Consider the following 9,450-nt stretch of genomic DNA (forward strand, 5'->3'; position numbering starts at 1 on the left):
TATTACATGTAAGGAAATCTTTGGATTTAGACTAGATTGTATTCACACAGTTTATTTGACTCAAAAACTCTATTTCTTTTTTTTTTCCAGTTTATTTTCTTAGGTTCTCCATCTACAAGTCCTTTCTTTCCTTAGCCCATGACAGACTTTGCACGCTCATCTGCTCTTTCAATGGTGCACATATCAGTATGGGAACAAACTGAGACGGACTCTAATTCATTTCAATAGAAAAATACATCTACAATGACATTTTTCCCAAAACATGCCTTTCCTCATTCCTCCATCAATAACTTAGTCCTCTGAAATCTGAGCTGTATCCTGCCTAACATTGCTTAAACTACTTTTTTCAGTCTCGTATTTATTTTCAGTATATTCACATGCTAATCAATGTTATAGGAACAAGATGAAAATAGCTTGCTATGTCACTAATGATTTCCCAATAATCAAGTTAGTTAATTATTTAATTCATAATAATCATTTGTTGAATTCCAACGAGCACTCTTAAGCCACACCATACTTTTAGAACTTGACGCAGTTTTCTTCATCTTCTTCATTACGGAGTTCTGTCTCTTTGGTCATCCCACTCGTTTCTCCACATTCTTCCGCTACACCTCTCAGTGAGCTTCAGGCAACTGGGATGGCTCATCTTCCGCCCACTGTTTAAATATTATGATTTCCATGAGGGTTAATTTGTTTCTCATTACTACCCCTTCTTTTTTTTTTTTTTTTTTTTGTACTTTCCTCTTGAGCAATCCAAACTGTTTCAGTCTCCAATGTGATCCTTACATGACTGACTCCCAGAGTTACATATTAGCTCTCACCTCTTTCTAGAACTGCATTCCTAACTATGTACTTGTCACTTCTACCTAGATGTTCAGCAAAAATGTTTAATCAGTCCAAAATGAGATTTGTTTTCTGTTCCTCAAAATCATCTTCCTTGTTGATCATTCTTTATTTGGGGTAATGGCATCATGGTGACACTAGATACTAATGATATTTTATAATAATAATAGTGATATAACAATAACAACAAGAAACATTTTATTCAACACTTACTATATTCCAGGCACATGTTAAAGAACACTGCATATAATAATTTGTCAATCCTCTCACAATCTTACGAGGTAGAAACAGTTATTATTCCAGTTTACAAGTAAGAAAATTTAGGCACAAAGAGTTTGAGCAATTGCCCAAGGTCACATGGGTACATAAAAAGTGGTGAAAACAGTTTTATGGTCTCATCTCACTTCAAACTTTGTTGTTTGGGGTTTTATTTTTTTCTTTTCTTTTCTTTTCTTTTTTGAACCACAATCCTACTCTTCCTAGCTAAACACACCACAGTCATCCCTGATTCACTCTTTCCTCTTATATCACTAAATAATTTACCAAGGCCAGTCAATTCTGTCTCTTATATATCCTCAGGCAATGTCCTTCTCATCACCTTTACTGTCCTTCTTTTTTTTCAAGCAACCACTAACTCTTAAAGCATACCATCTCCAATGTTTTATTGCCTCCATGATGCTTTTAATATAGTCAGGCATGATTCCATCATTGTTATGTTTAAAATCTTTCCATGACTTTTTGTTCTCTACAGGATAAAAGTCAGAATCCTCAGCAAAATCCTTTTCTTTTCTAAAGTTGTCTTATGTTTCCAGACATTTCCCACTTGCTCCTCAACCTTACCCCAAATATATGCTCCTAGTCATACCAAACTACTTGTCCTTACCTTAAAAAAAAAAAAAAATATATATATATATATACACACACATCTGTGTGTATGTGTTGTTTGTGTGTGTGTATATACATATGTACATATATACGTATACACATGTATATGGATCTAATGAATGTATACATATATACACATGTATATCCATTGGGCTAAGATTGTGTCTTATTCATCTGTATTTTTTTTTCTCTTAACAAAATACAATACCCCACACGTGGCAGCTGTTAAGTAAGTTTTGGCTGAACACATGAATGAATGAAGAAAACAATGAAGGAAGAAAGGAATTAAAAGCTTTCAGGTAAGCATATTTTATGACTCATGATATTCACTAATTTGGTGCAGCATCTCTCACAGCTGAAAGAGCAGGACTGTGTACGACTCAGGAGTCAGCCAGAATTCTGGAAGGGGTGCATTATACTCAGCTCCCTGAATATTCATGGAATAGAACGAGGAAAACCTTTAGCAAGTCCATACTCCAAGTAATGCCATTTTCAAGTGATTCTAGGAGTGAAGTATACATATTTATACTTCTGTCCGTTATACAGTGATTTCCCCATACTTTCTCAGCTCACTGAATCCCAGGGGCTTGCTCTCCACTTGAGGCAGTTTGCATATGCTGGTCCCATTGTTTTAACAAGTTAAATGGATTCCAAATTCATCATCAGGGTTGGAACAGAGAAGAACATGTTACATTTGCAGAATGGTGGCCCCTTTTAACAGTAATTTGAGAGTGGTCATGGGGTACAAATCACCACATTTGACGAGAGAGCTGTCAGTGTCAAATGACAATATTAGACCTGTGGTTCAATGGGCCACACGTGTCAGGGAGTAAGAGGAGAAGAAGCAATCAATATGCCTGTTAGAATCACTTCACCAATACTAAAATAATTTTGAGTATAATTCACCTTAGTTCTAGTTTTTTATTTGAATTTCTAGCCTACTGATCTATTGAATATGCATTTTAATGTGAACCTTACTAAATCACACTTAGGAAATGAAGGCATATAAAAATTCTAAGTACAAAGAAAAAAGAAACTAAAAGTAAGCCAAATCAATTGACTTTCTTAATTATTTTCTTACTGCAAGATATTTTTTAGACTGAACAAAATCATCACTCAAAAAAAACAAGGTTTTCTGTATATAACTAAACAACGCAGCAGTGACTCAAGCCATTGAGCTGCACAAACATCTGTTGGGTAAAATGACAGCATCTAAATCATAGATCAGCTAGGACAAGAGAAATAAAACTTTTGGGCTAGATCAGTTGCTTGATAAATGTATCCTACTTTTCTTAAATGTTAACTTTTGATAAATGGCCAGGCTTTGCCATGACTTTGCTTTGACATTTATCTCACAGTGACCATTATCTTGTGACAATAATCTATTTCTTTCTGTTATCTTGCAGCTCATAATTGTTAAGTCTTCTTACTGAAGATTTCCTGTCAATTTTGTAATTTATGACACATAGGCCCAAACTCCCCAAAAAGTATTTTATGCATATGGCTTATAACTAAAATTTAAACAAAATAATAGACCTATAGCAGTTTTGTGGCTTTTTATGTACGTAACCTCTCTAGGAGAAATGTTACAGAAAGCAAAACAAATGCTAATGTTTTTGAAAAGCTCAAACTTTATTAAACTGCATATAAATTCCTCAGAAAGTTCATGGACTTGCAGCTCAAAGGGACACAACAATATTTGGCACATTACCATATTGATCACACCCATTGTATTAGATGGAGTAGCTGCATTGCCAATTCCTTAGAAAACTGAGCAAGTTGCCAGGAATTTGTAACCATTGGTATTCCCCTTACTAAGCATATTTTTTTTCTTCCCTAAGTGCTACTGCTCTTGTGTCTACAGAGGCTTCCCAGAGCACACTAGAAACAGCGAAATTGCAGGGCAAATCTTCTAAGAGATTTAGATAGTTTAGATAGTTCTTTTTAAAACTTTGTTAAACTCAACAACCTGACAATGAATTGTACTACTAAGGCCTGCACTAGCCTCCATGACCATCCAATTTAATTGTTCTATTTTATAGATGAGGAAACTAAAGTCCAGAAATTTTTTACAACGTGCCCAAGGCTACTCAGATAGAGAAGAAGAACCTTCATGTGAAACTTACAACGATTCCAGAAATATCTAATTCAGCATTCTTTCTACTAACCAGTATTCTTAGAAGGCACACGGAACACTCGCTAAAAATATAGATTTCTTGATTCCCTACTCCAAACTTGGGGTGACGGCCAAAGAATCTACATTTTTACAGTCTAGAAGATTCTGATGTCTAGAGGGTTGTGATGTAGCTGTTCTAAGAACATATTTTGAGAAGTACTGTTCTATACCAACTCTCATCATGAATATATGGTCATCTTCCTCATTGCTTTGGCTGGTACAGTAGATTTCTCATTAGTGGGATTTCCTAACCATTCAGCTTTAAAAATATCTAATGGAGACTGAAGTTGGAGTGGGTGGAGTGGGGTGTGTGTGTGTGTGTGTGCGTGTGCGTGTGCGTGTGTGTGTGTGTGTGCATGTGCGCCTGTGTGCATACATAAGCGGAGGTGAAAGCTAAAGATGAAGAATGGTTTTGGTAGAACCTTGGTCTCAAACAAGTCAAGAGCATCACAGAAAATAAATCAAATTGGTCTAAGACCCAGACATTTTTATACAATCCATCCTCTACATCCACAGATTCTGCATCCTTGGATTCAACCAACCATCAACCAAACTCCACAGATGCAGAACCCGGGGATATGGCGGGCATTCACGAATTTTTGTATCTGCCAGGGGTTCTGGCCCCAATTCCCTGCAGATAAGGAGGAACAACTGTATGTTAGAACTACTTTTACATATGTATTTTTTTTGGAATGTAGGTGAGTGGGTACGTTGGGAGCCAAAGAAAGATTATGTAAAAGTTGAGGCCACTGCCAACTTCTACCACAGAGAACAAGATGACTGCTAAAAGCCCCTTATTCTAATGATGCCATCTGCCCTCACTTTTTCATTGCCGCCCTTACCATTCACTGATACATCAGTCACGTCCTATTTGTACAGTACCTATGTGGTATGATCAACCCTCAGTATCACTTTCGACTTGATCCTGTCCTATGCTCCCTGTGACCTCCACTCAGCACTCATCCTCATCAGACATGCCCTGTTGAAAGAGCCAGCTCATAGATAACTTGTTTCCCAGAGAGTCATGAGATTATAGGTCAAATGCCATGATAATCACATTAAGAGTGAGGTGCAGAATGAGTTTCCTATCATAGACAGCTGGTATGGACAAGCAACTTCTCCACCAGGGGTTGGCTTGAGCTAACAAAAATATGGGACAACCGTTCCTCTTCAATGCTGGTATTTCTGGATCTCAAACCCCAACTCTCCTATGCACTTTGGCAGCAGTTGTGCCATTATAAGTTCTAAATGGATCTAAATATGTGGCAACCCTGAAACTGTAACCAAGAGTTTGTTGGTTCAGAAATTCAAGTCATCCCAACGTCTCATTGTGAGTCTTTTCCTGTGAATTTAAATAATAGAATCACTTAATTTTTTGCTTTAATTATATAAATTTTCCCCATGAGTTACTTATCAGCCTGAATGAACATTCACCTTTTTAATATACTATTCTTTTTTAAAAAATTTAAAAAAATTTTTTTTGGTAGGGAGCTAATTAGGTTTATTTATTTAATTTTTTTTAATGGAGGTACTGATGGTTGAACCCAGGACCCCATGCGTGCTAAGCACACACTCTACCACTCCTTTATATCCTACTCTTGATGAAACTGGCTGAGGTACTTTGATGCATCTGCCTTTTGCAGAGTATTGATGGCATCTGCAGGATCCTTGCCTAAATTCTCTCTCCAAAGGTGAAACAGATGGCTCCTGACTTTGGATACCCACTGTAGCCATAACATTGTCCATCTGCAACCCTGGAATGCTTCTTTGCTTTTACTTGTCTAACACAGCAGTAGGGCATTCGGGATATGAAATATCTAAATTTGACACTCCAGATAGTCAACAAACTTCCAAACTTTCTCATGCTCCATAAATCCACAGATTCTGAGTTTATTTACAATAAGCAATCCTAAATCAGGAATATCTTGCTAATAGCATTCCATAGATAAGGTCTCCTCTCCCTGCAAATAGCACTAGTTTGTTAACCAGGAGGTCTGGTTTTCAGCAGTTTTCCAAGGATATTATACTGAATCACCTGCTTCTGGCCCCTCCCTACAACATCCTTCTTTCTGCTGCTTTACCATGGGTATGAATGGATCATAGGTCAGCTGCTTTAACTCCTTCCTTTCTAGTGCTAAGAAATAATTTAACTGAAAGCACTTTGAACACCATCATAACACTGTTAGAACTGTGACCCAGTTACAAATTAAATTATTAAATTAATTCAGCTATTCCATGGGAATGATTAAAATCAACTTGACATCCAGAGTATAGACCAAGTAAGACAACAATCTCTCTGCCTACTAGATAATCCACTGTGCTTCTGGTTTCTGTAACTCCATAGTTACATTGGTTCATTTCTTTTTAGTTTCCTGGAAAGAAATATTCTGAGAGAGTGCTTCTTAAAAAATAGAGGAGGCTAAGTGCTTTCTAAGTTTGCTGATGATTAAATGTAATTAGATCATCAGCTTCTGAGAGGAGAGGATTACAGATAAATAATAGTAACCATGTCAGAGTAGTTAGACACCGTTACAATGAGAAACAGAAACACAAGGCGTAGGTAGGCAACCACATGGCATGAGCATAAAAGATCTCAGAATCATACTGCAAGTCAGTTTCACAAAGTAAAACGAGAAAAAAAAGAGAATATGAAAAAAGCATCCAAAAATTCCATGAGAGTTTGCCTAATTCTAAGATGATTAGAAGTGGTGATTCTAAGCAGATAAGCAGCAGATTCTTCTCTGGTGAAGATCGGTATAAAATGAGGAGCAATACCAACATTGACAAGGTGGTAAAATTAGATCCATGAGAAACTAGGAGTGCTAAAAATATCTAAAGAAAGGTTTAATGATTTCCAAGATAATAATATATGGTATGATTATTAGAATTTACCCATCTCCAGAGAGAATGGAGCTTACAAAGGGTCAGGAGACATTTAAAGAACAACTGGTGATGAATTCATTCTTAACAGGAAATGTGGTTATATACTAGAATGATCCACAGGAAGACCTCGGAGATACTGTGTGTTTGGTTCGAGACTACTGTAATAAAGCCAATGTCACAATAAAGCAGGGCATGCAAAATTTCTGGTTTCCCAGTGCATATAAAAGTTATGTTTATACTACACTGTAGTCTATTAAGTGAGCAACAGTATTATATCTAAAAAAAAATGTACATACATTAGTTAAAAAATACTTTATTACTAAAAAATGCTAATCATTATCTGAGCCTTCAGCAAGTTGTAATCTTTGTGCAATAGTAACATCAAAGATCACTGATCACAGAGCACCGTAATAAAATAAGAATGAAATAGTTTGAAATACTGCTAGAATTACCAAAACGTGGCAGACACAAAGTGAGCAAATGCTGTTGGAAAAATGGTCCCAATAAACTTGCTGGACTAAGAATTGCCACAAACCTTCAGTGTGCTAAAAGTCATTATCTGTGAAGCACAAAAAAGCAAAGCAGAATAAAATGAGGGATGCTTGTCCTAAAATCTGTTGTAGAATCTGCTTCAATGTCACCATTATAAAGTAGATTGACATTCATGTACCGTAGTAGGTAAATTATAAAACAAGAGAGAAAACCATACATCCCCCTATTCCTGTAACTCCATGATAAAATTCCGTGGGATTACTAGTGAATTTCAAGTTTAATGATCATTAGATATAAAATATATTGTAATTTGTATTCACACCCCTATGTTTGTGGCCTTTTATAGCACTTTTGCCAAAGCAAAGCAAAATAAAACAAAATGACAACACATCTACTTTCTTTAAACTCCCCGTTTCAATGTTATAAAAGGTCTTTCTTATTAATTGAATTCTGTGATTTAGGTGTCCAGCTAGTTCTCTGTAAATGCTGAATGTACTGCAAGTTCCAAATAACCTTTAATCAAAATAAAATGATAAGGGCTTCCTTAAATATTTAATTATTTTAGATGTATTAATACGTTAATGATGTTAGAAGCACTTAACAATTCAAATAACCTTTGTGTATTTAATGGTTCTAAGTATTTTATGCTGTGCAATTAAATTTAAATTAACATGCAAATGTTATTGCTGGAATATTCTTTGGTACTTGAAATGAATTTAACTAGGTATTCGTATTCTGTGGAATATTCAGGGATTAGATAGTTACTGAATTAAAGAGTTTATTTCCCAGGGAAGGCCCTCAATAAGTGAGTTTGCATCTGTTCATTTTGACACTAAATGAGAGTTTTAATTCAGATCAGGATCATTCCTTGTGTATAGATAATTGAGTGAGAGCAAGAAGAAATTTTGTTAGACTCTGCTTTCACAAAAATGAGATCTACTAATAAAGAAATTATGCTATTGTTCTATGCAAACAATAGACACAATGTGTTTCCATGTATCTCTTTTTTCTATTGAAGTTACTAAAGTTTAGTATTCAGTATGTGATTACAGAGATACGAAACTATAAAATGAGTGCTGAGTTGCCATTCGCAATATTCACCTCGAGAAGCCTACACCAACCACATTGCCATGCTGTGGAATATTTTGACAACTCCATTTTAGGAACTGTTTTTAGAGATCGGATATGACTCATAAAATCGGTCTCCTTGCTTTATTTTCACACTTCAAAAAAGAAAAAAAAGATGTTACATTTTTTCCATTCAGAGGAGGTATTGTGGAGCAGACTGGGAAATCATTCCACAGACTAAAGTCAAAACAAGGACTAGAAATTAGTGGTCTTCCAAGGTAACATGAGCCAGAACTGGGCCTCAGAGTGATGAAAGAGTAAAGATGAACAGTTGATTTAGATGATTTTTAAAATCCCTTCCAATCCAAAGATTCTATTATGATTATGATTATGATTATTATTTTCTGATTCATGATTCTGTCACTTCCACCATATTAAAGTTCTTCCTTCTCTTTAGTTAGACCCCGTGTGCTAGGTAGCTGTTATTCCCCTGCAGCATCTACATGGTCCAGAGGGGAATCATGGCTCCAAAGAAGACCGATATCAGCCTGCTGGTATGCACGTGTGCAGGCATGACGTGTGCAGTGTCCACGTGTGCAGGTGGGGGGGCTGACACTCTTCCCTGACTTCCTGCTGATGGCGTTACTTCAGATCGGAATGGAGAAATGAGCCTAGAGAAAGCTGGCACAAAGAAACCATCGGGGTATTTAGGGAAGCTCACCAGCACCTGATTCCATCTCCTAAATATGTAACATCTTACAGCACATTTAGCAGAAAACATAATTCTCCTTCAGCGTGAGAAACACTCTTGAGGCTTTTTCCATTTTAGATCTCAACCTCCACTATCCTCTAAACACATTTTGTTTTTTATTAGAATTCTTCAAGTATCAATGACTTCTGTACCTTTTTAATAAAAAAATACATGTAGTAAGATATTAAAATCACATATTATGTGTCCTATTAAGAAAGCTAAAATCTATTTCTACATTTTCCATACAAATGCAACTGCCCCTACTGTATGTGTGTGTGTGTATATACATATCTCCTCATGTGTAAGACTGTATAATGTGTCATTGGTCCCAAAATGTAAGAGTGGAGAATTT

The 9,450-nt window shown here is 36.1% G+C and overlaps 1 long non-coding RNA gene across 2 annotated transcripts in view; it reads left to right on the forward strand.

Moving 5' to 3' along the window:
- The window catches only part of LOC106729935, a 303,006-nt gene extending 295,905 nt beyond the window's left edge, over positions 1 to 7,101 (forward strand). For both annotated transcript variants that reach the window (XR_004321765.1, XR_004321764.1), the window contains 2 exons: positions 1,951 to 2,027; positions 3,771 to 7,101. This is a non-coding gene — a long non-coding RNA (uncharacterized LOC106729935). The remainder of the gene's footprint in view (positions 1 to 1,950; positions 2,028 to 3,770) is intronic.
- The last annotated feature ends 2,349 nt before the right edge of the window (positions 7,102 to 9,450 follow it).

Source organism: Camelus ferus, chromosome 8 (genome assembly GCF_009834535.1).
Source record: "Camelus ferus isolate YT-003-E chromosome 8, BCGSAC_Cfer_1.0, whole genome shotgun sequence".
NCBI lineage: Eukaryota > Metazoa > Chordata > Mammalia > Artiodactyla > Camelidae > Camelus > Camelus ferus.